We start from the raw sequence: 11,063 nt of genomic DNA, 5'->3' as shown, positions 1-11,063 counted from the left end.
CGTTCCCAAGGGTTGGTTGTGTTTTCTTGTTTTTGCTGAAATGTATCCCTTGGGCAAGGGTGTGTATGGGGGCCAATACATGCTGTAGTGGAGCGGTCTTAGCCTTGCGCAAGGCTAAGACCATGACATATGGTAGTTTTATAGTTCTCGCCGTTGCTTCCTACTGTTCTTCCTGACTTTTGGTTCCAACTTCTGTCCTACATCAAAATGGATAAAATAACTTGATCATGCAGCAAATAGTTCATTTTAGACACACAAACATAGGTGACGAGGATGTTGTTTTTACACCCTATCAAGAGGGTGTATAAGACTTCTGCTTCAAATTCATGGGAGTATTTTCTTGAAAAAGCGTAAGCTACTTTGTTGGATGACCCTTGCTTGTATTGGATCATGTAATTGAGACCCAACAACTTCAAAATCTCCTCTTGTTTTACCATGGAGGATACCCCCCTTTGATCTAACAAGTACTTTAGGTTGTGCTTATTAGTTCTAATGATGAAGGAGGTTCTTTCTAAGTAGTGCACCTATTTTTCTACAACATAGAGAACTTCTGTCAGTTGCTTCTCGTATACCAATTTAGTTTAATTCCTGGGGTTGAGAGTCGTACTTATGAAGGTGATGAGTTGATTCTCTTGTATTAAGATTGCTCCAATACCTTTATTACTCACCTTTGTCTCTGTAGTAAAATGATCCCCGAATTTAGGCAGTTATAAGACCAGGCTGGAAGTCATGGCTGCCTTTAACGACTGGAAGGTCTTATTTGCTTCTGCATTCCATTTAAAAGCACTGTTTTAAAAAAAATGAGTGAGTTGTTAGGCTGAGTTTGTAATTCTGTAATAATTTGTCATAGTATCCTTTTAAGCCCAGAAAACTTGTAAGGCCTTAATCATCTAAGGAATGTCCAGTTGACCATGGCTTCGATCTTTCAAGTGTCCATTTCCACCCTTCGACTAGCCCAAGATACTCCACCTCTATTTAGAAGAAACAACACTTGGATTGTTATGCATACAACATCTTATCTTGGAATGTCTTTAGAACTTCTTCTAAATGAATAAGGTGCTCATGCTTGATGGTACTGTAGACCAATATGTCATCAAAGAAGACCAGCATAAACTTTTAGAGAAAAGTCTTGAAAATGTGATTCATGAGGGCCTAAAAGTTAGCTAGGGGATTAGATAGGGGAAAAGACATCACTCTAAATTCATAGTGGCCTTGGTGTGTTTTAAAGACTATTTTGTGGATGTCTTCTTCCTTCACCCTAATTTGATGATACCCTACTCAAAGAAAAAATTTAGAAAAGATGTTTACTCCATACAATACATGAATAAGATCACTGATAATGAGTATGAGAAATTTATCTTTCATAGTTTGAGAATTGAGTTCTTTATAATCCATGCAAAATCCCCAATTATCATCTTTTTCTTATGAGCAATACTAGTGAAGAGAAATGACTACAGTTGGGTCGTATTAATGAGTTATTCAACATTTCTTAAATCATCTTTTCTTTTTTGTTCTTCTGATATAACAAATACATGTAGGGTCGAATATTCACGACGACATTCTGTTGGGATAAGGTGATCACATGGTCGAAGGCTGTAAGTGGAGGTAACCCGTGGAGTTCCTAAAAGACATCTTGATATTGTCTAAGTAGCATTTCTAGTGTTGGGTTGGGTATCTCTATAGTTGGTACCTCTTATGGAACTTCCATTTTTAAGAATATTTTTTCACCTTCGACTGTTTGCTTCTACTTAACCCATTGTTTCGCCTCTGTTTCTCATGCATTAGATGCTTTATGGGAGTCACATCCCAATAATGATATCTGTAAGTTTCCAAAATTAAATCTTACCATTGCGTGGATAAAAGCAAACATCATTGTGCCAAATTTGTTCATCCAATTGACTCTTAATATCATGGCATAACCTCCAATGAAATTATGCAAAAAGTGTATGTAAAATTGTAGCTATATATAGTATATGTCACCTCTAGGCATTCAAGGTGGGTAAAATAATTTGCCCGTTGACCACCATAACTATAAGTGGTTTACTGCTTACCATCTAGCTTTTGACTCGTTTCAAATCTCCCTCGTTCAGGAATATATGTGAGCTTCCACTATCTAGTAAGACTAACACATCATGCCCTAATAATTTCCCTTATAGATAGGGTGCTCAATGTGGGGACCCCTTTTATTGCTTGTAGGGACATAATGTTAGTAAAATCATCGTCAAAATCGTTAGCTCTCTTTAAAATTTTGTCCTCCAGGATCTCTTCGATCATGATCTCCTCTAGTGCCATTACTACTTTATTAGAGCATCGGTGCTTTGAAAAATATCAATCTCCGCATTTGTAACAAGTTGTTGATCATTTAGGTTCTACTTCTTTCCCCATGCTTTTGGAAGGTCTATCATGATATCGGTCTTTTTCTGATAATAAAGCATCATAGCTGGGAAAATAGGGATTTTAGAGCTTTGTTACTAATTGTTCTTGCAATAAGGCCTATTCGAATGTTTGGTTGAGCGTTTGTAGCTTAAGGATCCTATACATCAGTTGTAACTGTGACCTGAGGCCACTGATAAAAGTGGATATGAAAAATCTCTTCGAAAGTGTTGGGTTATCTACATCCATAAGAGAGTATAAGCATTCAAATTATTCTACATAATTGATAACAATACTCGTTTGTTATAATTTGGTGAACTCTTCTATGAACTCCTTATGGGAGCTCCAAACCATCGGTAAAGTTCTTCCACAAAATATTCTTAGTATAGGGTGTCAAATTTAGCTAGCCACCCATGATACTAAACATCAACAACTTCTCCTAATTATAAGGATGCAATCTTCACTTTCTACTCCTTGGGGTTATGGTGAACCATAAAATACTTTTCACAATGTCAACCTCACTCGTGAGGGTTTTCTCTTTCAAGAAAGGAAATTTCCACCTTAGGGAGTGTGTAAATGTGGGTCGAACAGGTTCGGTTCATAGTCCTGGGTGGTCCGGTGCAATCTAGAAGTTGTACTGGGTAATTTTTTGTCACTGATTTGGGTTGGTGTTTGACTGGGTCAAGTCGGATCAATTCGGCCCAATCTGTTTTGTTAGCCAGTTGGGTTTGATTTAGAGAGGCTGAATAGGTTAAAAAGAGTACATAACTGATGCAGAACCCCAAGACCCTTGCTTGAACCTTAGAACTCTTCAATCGGTTTAGAATGGAATTTAGATCACAAGTAAAAAAGGAATCAAATTTGTTCAATCACCCAAATGGTAGAAGTTAAAGAGAACCCAAGAAAAATAAATGATATCCCTTGAACCCAATCCAAATAAGTACTAAGAACAATTGAAATAGGAAATCAAAATTGAAATACAAGTGATAACAATTGTATTCCAAATCAACACCTTGTGCATAAAGTGAAAAGAAAGCTAAAACACTCTCAACTCAATTCTGAAATGTTTGATTACAACTCTTGATGTCCAAAAAGAAGAGTTCCTTTGGTATTTATAGTAAAAGAAATCAATGATAAATTACAATACAATAACTACAATTATAACTCCCACAATAACTATGTTAATGTAGTAATTACAATTGTAACTCCAATAATAAGTAGGCTAATTATAGGCATGTAATTGTCATGTAACTCCTTGTAGCTCCAATCTTCTTAACCAACACCACTAATTGTTTGTGGCACCACATAGTTATGGGCTCATTCTTGTAATAACACTAAGACAAGACTTAAACCCAAAATGAGTTATACTTAACTATATAGGATTAATTAACTCAAACTAAAATAAAACAATCCAAAATACTTAAAACAACTCAACTAATCCAGTCTATACACAAGGCTCAGTCATCCATTATCAATAAGACTCAAACAAGCCCAAATTATCCCAAATCATTTAAATCCAATTAAAGTTACGAATTTGGGCTGTTCAAAAAGCTCATATTTGAACTTCCATAATTGGCCAGCCCATCATCCACATGTTTTTGAGTAAAAACTTGGAGCAACTCTTTAAGCTTCTTTGCCTTTGATCTTATTACTGGTCCGCTGAAACTTTTCAGGTTTGGAACTGTATTTGTGTTTACATCATTTGAAATTTGCTCCAAGTCACCTTCTGATGCTCTTTGAGAATCTTGAGTTTTTTTAGTCTTATTTTTATCAATAACCCTTGTTTAAGCGAATATGAGCTCGTGTCGTGCATGGGAGGTACTTTTTTTTATTATTGACTTTCGATGATTACAACTTATGGAAGAGGGCCCTTTTATAGGCCTAAATACAATAAACAAAAACGCTCTTCATGGTGGAATCATGTTGCCAGAATTATGTGATGATGATGAGTGTGGCATTGACCGTGGGATGAATTATGGATGGTAGAGGTTTCGGCTGTGAGATGAGATGAATCTCATTAGGGTTTGTCAACCTTAATCCCAACTGGTTCTGGGTTTTTTCCATTTTGCCTTTTGGTGTGCATATTTCCCTTCTTGCCCTTCTTTTTGTAATAAACCCTGAGGGGTTTCCTGACAGGTGTCTACAGATTTTATCCTTTGACTTTGGTGTGTCATTTGTGGGTCCTCTTATGAGAAAACCTAGTAGTCATATGTGTTTACTTAACTTCTGATTCCATTTGGTTTAATCCTCATTTAGTTCCTAGTCAAATTCTAGTTCTAGTTTTCATATTAGCTTTGGCATACATAATTAGACTATACTTTGATGTGTCTGAGATACCATCAATTTTACTTTGATTTCTATAGGTCAAGTTTTATTTCATGAAAAAAATTGGGCAAGTCTATTAAGATGGATACTACTACAAATCAAGGGAAATGGAAGAAGCAAAAGTCATCTTCAAGGGAACATAGATATGTACCCATTGATATATTCTTTGTTAAAAGCAACCAAAACTCCTCGGATTGAACTTACATACTTATTCCATCTATATAATTGTCCTATATTCTTTAAGTTGGGAAGATGCTCATAATCCATTACCCAAAACAGGTGATTGTTTGGAGTTTCAGTTACTTATTGCATGATGTATATTATGAAAGATTTAACTTGAATTTGCTCATAATTATAATAATAAAGGGAAGTTATATAGTTAAATACCCAATATTTTAATTCTTCTTTTCATATTTAATAGTTGTGTTTTTTTTAAATTTAATACTTTGATTTTTAAGCTCCTGCTATTATTTTAAATTTATTTTTATTTCCCTACATATCATTTTGCAGTGCCCATTTGCTTCAAATGTAAGGCTCTTTCTTTCTGGTAAATAACAAAATTATTCTTATTTTTAAAATTTATTTATTTATTTCTGACATTATATAAATTAATTTAAATAAAAATAATAGAGATGACATTAAATTTAAAAATATTTATCTTCGATGTTTTTAAAAATAATTTTATTTATATTCTAATTCTTGTATAAATATAAATTGAAAAATAAAAATTAAAAAGTTATTCCTAACTTATGGAAGTAAGATCTAAGCAAAGAGAGAAGACACTTGCAAGGTGAATATAAGAAATTTTTTATTAAAATTAAATTATATTCTCATGTGTCCTAAATTGAAAGTTGTTTTTCGTTCATGTGTTGGTCATGACACCAATTGATGAATATATAAATTTCTACTAGAAAAATACAATCTCTAGTGATTTTCTCCATCCTTGCAGCCAATAGTGTAGCTTTATTATTGTCTTTGAAACTTCAGCTTCATCTGTGTGACAACTTGTCTTGTTTTGTTCGAGTTTATTTGTGCAATATGCCTTGCAGTTGTTGGATTGTAAGTGATCGTAAAAGTGAACGGCATATTGATAAAGACCCTGACAAGAAATGGTGGCTCCATCAAAATTGATAAAATGATCAAATTTACATATAGATGATGGAATTCTTATTAATGGAATGAAAGTAAATATGTCCTGACAAGAGGAGGAAAGTTAACAGCTTGGATTTCGGGGGTAATATGTAGATGGTGGAGTTAAAAGAATGAACGAGATATTTTAAGAGTTTATGGGTGTTTTATCCCACATGGATTAGGAGAGAGATTAAAGATGCTAAAATGGCAGCTATTGGGTTTTTGTGTAAACAAATAACTCTTCATTTTATTAGATAAAGCTAGCATGTACAAGCCCGTATTAAGGAAGTTGGGATGAATGTGGTTAATGTTAGGTGTGTGCACTCTATGTATATTTTTATGTACCGTATTATGCGAAAGCAAGTTAATGAACTTAAAGATGGCTCCTTTCTTAGCCTCATGCACACTATAAATCTACAGATTTTCTCATCAACATAAACAAAAATATAATTATACTAAAACCATAATCTACTCTAGGTCACAAAACATAGTAAAAAACCAGCACTTACATGCAAAATTTAGAAAAGGTACGTAAAGTTTTTCATTATCCACTAAGAGACCCAAGACCTTGGGAATGTTGGTTCCTTATCCCACATTTGTTATTAATAGTGCACATAATTTTTTTATATATTTCCTTACAGTAGTTTTTAATGGAATGTTTTAATAGGAGAGTTGGAGATGTTGGTCTTGAACTTAGGGTCACCTCTCTTAGAACGAAGGAGTTTGCGTGAGGCTGGAAGCAGACAACCTTCACCTCCACTAATAACAAGTGGGTTCTCTCTGTGTCTAGTGACGCTTGAAGGATCGTCCTTATTTTATTTACACATTACCATTAAACGATTTTGTTGGGCAAGTGAAAGTTAATAATAAATACGAGCTTCAGTCCACTATATCCTCCTCTTGTTTTAAAAGAAAATTTCCAAAAATTTTATAAGTGGATAATCAGAGATATCAGTCTCGAAAACAAACTTGGGGTCGCCTCTCTTAAAGCAAAGGAGTTTGCGTGAGCCTGAAAGTAGATCACCTTCACCTTCACTGATAACGAGTTGGTTCTCTCTTTGTCCAATGATGCTTGAAGAGTTGTCCTCAATTTGTTTACAAATTTCAATTAAATGGTGTCATTGGGTGATTTAATAAAAAATGGTATCATTGGGCAAATGAAAGTTAATAATAAATACGAGCTTTAGTCCATTATATTCTTTTTCTCCTCCAATGTCTTGTTTTAAAAGAAGATAGCAAAAATTTTCTAAGAGGAGAGTTAGAGATGTTGGCCTTGAACGCAGACTTAAGGTCGTCTCTTCTACAGTGAAGGAGTTTGCGTGAGGCTAGAAGTAGAGCACCTTCACCTCTGCTGAATGGGCTGATTCTCTCTGTGTCCAGAGACGCTTGAACGATTGCCCTCATTTTTTTTACATGTTTCAATTAAACGGTGTCGTTGAGCTCTTAAACGTTAATAATAAATAAGAGCTTTAGTCCACTATATCCTCCTCTTACTGTGCCTCATTCTGAAAGAAAAATTTTAGAAATCTTTTAAGAGGAAAGTTCAAGATGTTAGTCTTGAATGCAAACTCTAGGTCGCTTCTCTTAAAGTGGAGGAGTTTGTATGAAGGTAGAAGCAGAGTACCTTCACCTCCACTAATAACGAGCCAGTTCTCTCCATGTCTAGTGATGCTTGAAGGGTTGTCCTGATTTTTTTTACACGTTTCAATTAAAGGTCTCGTTAGGCAATTTAATTTAAAATAATCTTGTTGCACAATTAAAAGTTAATAATAAATACGTGCTTTAGTCCAATATATCCTCCTCCTATGCCTTATTCTAAAAGAAAATTTTTAGAAATATTCTAAGACGAAAGTTGGAGATGTTGGTCTTGAACGTAGACTTGGGGTCTCCTCTCTTAGAGAGGAGGAGTTTGCCTAAGGCTGGAAGCATATCAACTTCACCTCCGCTGATAATGGGTAGGTTCTCTCTGTGTCCAGTGACGATTGAAAGGTCGTCCTCATTCTTTTATACATTTCAATTAAATAGTTTTATTGGATGATTTAATTTAAAATGGTGCCATTGGGCAGTTGAAAGTTAATAATAAATACGAACTTTAGTCCACTATATCCTCCTCCTCTTGTGTCTTATTCTCTAAGAGGAGAGTTGGAGATGTTGGTCCTGCACAGATTCGGGGTCGTGTCTCTTAGAGCGAAAGAGTTTGCCTGAGGGTGAAAGCAGAGCACCTTTACCTCCACTATTAACAGGCTGGTTCTCTCTGTATCTAGTGACGCTTGAAGGGTCGTCCTCATTTTTTTTTACATTTCAATTAAATGGTGTCGGTGGATGATTTAATTTTAAATGGTGTCGTTGGGAAATTTGAAGTTAAAAATAAATTTGAGATTTAGTGCACTATATCCTCCTCCTCTTATGTTTTGTTCAGAAAGAAAATTTTAAAAAAATTTCTGAGAGGAGAGTTGGAGATGTTCGTTTTCAACGTAGACTTGGGGTCACCTCTTTTAAAGTGGTGGAGTTTAGGTGAGGCTGGAAGCTGAGCACCTTCACCTCCACTAATAACGAGCCAGTTCTCTCCATGTCTAGTGATGCTTAAAGGGTCATCCTCATTTTTTTTACACATTTTTGTTAAACAATGTTATTGGGGCAATTTAATTTAAAACAGTGTTGTTGGGTAATTAAAATTTAATAATAAATACAATATCTATCCCAGTGTATCCTTCTCCTTCTGTGTCATGTTTTAAAATAAAATTTCCAGAAAGTTTTTAAGAGGAGAATCAGAGATGTTGGTCTTGAATGCAGACTTGGGGTCGTCTCTTTTAGAGTAGAGGAATTTGTTTGAGGCTTGAAGTAAATCACCTTCACCTCCATTAATAACAAGCATGTTCTCTCCGTGTCTAGTGACACTTGAAGGGCTGTCCTTATCTTTTTACATACTTTTAATTAAACGATGTCGTTGGGCGATTTAATTTAAAATAGTTTTTTTGGGCAAATGAAAGTTAAAATAAATACGAGATTTAGTCCACAATATCTTCCTCCTCCTATTCCATTAAGGCTTGTAGGTTGTGATTTTTATTTCATTATGGAACTATTATGTCATTACAATGCGGTTCATGTTTTAAATTGTGCTTGTATTTTTATTTAGTAAAATTAATCTTACACTTGTTTTATTTAGAATATTAGTATTGAATATAATAACATATTTATCTTTGTTTACTGCCAGGCCTGCGAATGTCTTAGTTTGATGAAGAGAAGTTCTACACTCCCGATCTTACACAAAAGACTCTTGCCAACTTCATCATATCAGGATATTCTTTTAGGAGAGCTCTTAATGAACAAATTTCCATGAGCTCAAACGTTAATGAACGCCACTTGATGAATGAAAAGGGAACCAGCTTTTCTACTGAAAAACATGAGACACGTCATTATGAATTTGGGAAACCAGTTGAAGGTTTAACTTTTAGAAGCAATGCTGCTGGAGTAGAAGAATCTCATGAACCTTTAGTAATTGAAAATGTGGATAGGGTATCTGATAAGCCTAAAGTAATTTCATCATTCTGCCTAGGACATGAATATGTTGATAATTTATTTTTGTTGACCTATTTTTGACATCCATTTCTCATCCAGCTTTGTTGTATATTTTCTATAATAGGTGAGGATTACAGATGATACACTTCATACCCCAAAGTCTATTAGAAAATTAGAAGTGTTGAAAAAAGATTTGAATATAAAAAAATTTGAGTATAGCGACCATGATGTGGTGGTGGAGAATGCTGATGATATAGTGAGTGAAGCTACTTCTACATCCAATTAGAGTGAGCCATTATTATTATGGAGCAATGGCTACAAGTGTTCTCTATGCGAGATAAAGTTTCCTCCTTATTTTTTTGAGGAAAGGCAAGAACATTATGATTTTCATCTTGCCGAGGGGCTTCAAATAGAAGAATTTGCCCTTGATTCTAGAGCTCCCTAGTTAAAGCAAAGGTATAATCCCTTTAATTTCAAGTTCTTTACTTTCCAATCTAGGCTTACTTGACATAATGATTTGTGTGTGTTTTATACAGGAAGAGTTATTTATGATAAGCTATTTAAACATGCTAGGCCTGGTTATGAGCTTAATTTTTTTAATTTTTCTTATAAATTATTACTAATTAAAACTCACCATTTACATATGGATCTATGAACTTGTAGTTGATATTTGGTATATAGTGCTCGGATGCAATGATCAGTCAAGCCTTTGTTCATTAGGAATGGTTCAAATTTAGTTTTACCAAATCATTTCCTCATCAAATTATTAAGGTAGTTTTTGCTGGTGGCTAGACAAAATAGTATACGACAACATTAGATGGTCCAAAATGTGAAATTGGTCAAGATTTTTTCAGTAGCATCCAGTATAGGTATTGGGAGGAGCAATAAAATATTCGAACAAAAGTAGCAACTATTTTAATTTTTTCCTCGGTTGGGCTGAACATTACCTTCAAGGCGACATCCAAGTCCTGGGACGAACTGAGTTAGTGTGCATGAAACTGGGTCTTGGAGCAAGATGAACTCTGTTGACTCCTGCATAAAGATTGAGCTTAAGACTATGTGCACTAAGCCAGGTTGTTTTGGTTGTGTTTTAGCTTCGGACTATGTCCAAAGTCAAAGTTTTGGTTATGCTTAAGTTTGGATTATTTTCTTGTTCAATTGTTTGAGATAATTCTTCATATCTAGTTAGTTGTTCTCAATTCAAAACCTTACTGGTTGATGTGCCTTGTTGGGGTTTAAAACTGGCTCGCAATTAGGTCAGTGTACGCTTAATGGAAGGATTTCTGACCTACTTCAAGTCTATCATGCTAGAGGAAGTTCAATATGTAAAGACATTTCAACTACTGCCATAGTTTTTTTAAAAATGACTATTAGTTTTTTTTTTAAAATGATTGAACTTACTATTTAGTCTTTAGCAATACTATGTGACAAATTTTGACACAGTTTATTTGGTAAAACTTTATTTTTAGAATATAGTACAAGGACACTATAGGTAGACAATGTTGCTACTTCTATCATTAATATGGATTTTTGCCTCCAATCCAAATGCCACAAATAAAAAAAATGTGGAATGATAATGCATTTCATGATGCATGAGGAAATGTCCCAATGTAAGGGGAACATTTTTGTATTTTAGAAATCAAGGTGTTGTCAAAAGCCTTCAACATGGCTATAATATGTGAAGACAAAGAAGGTTTAGGAGAGGAAAATATAGG

The sequence above is a fragment of the Carica papaya genome, chromosome 4 (assembly GCF_054855325.1).
Source record: "Carica papaya isolate Zhongbai chromosome 4, ASM5485532v1, whole genome shotgun sequence".
NCBI classification, from domain to species: domain Eukaryota; kingdom Viridiplantae; phylum Streptophyta; class Magnoliopsida; order Brassicales; family Caricaceae; genus Carica; species Carica papaya.
Note: the sequence above shows the minus strand (reverse complement) of the source record.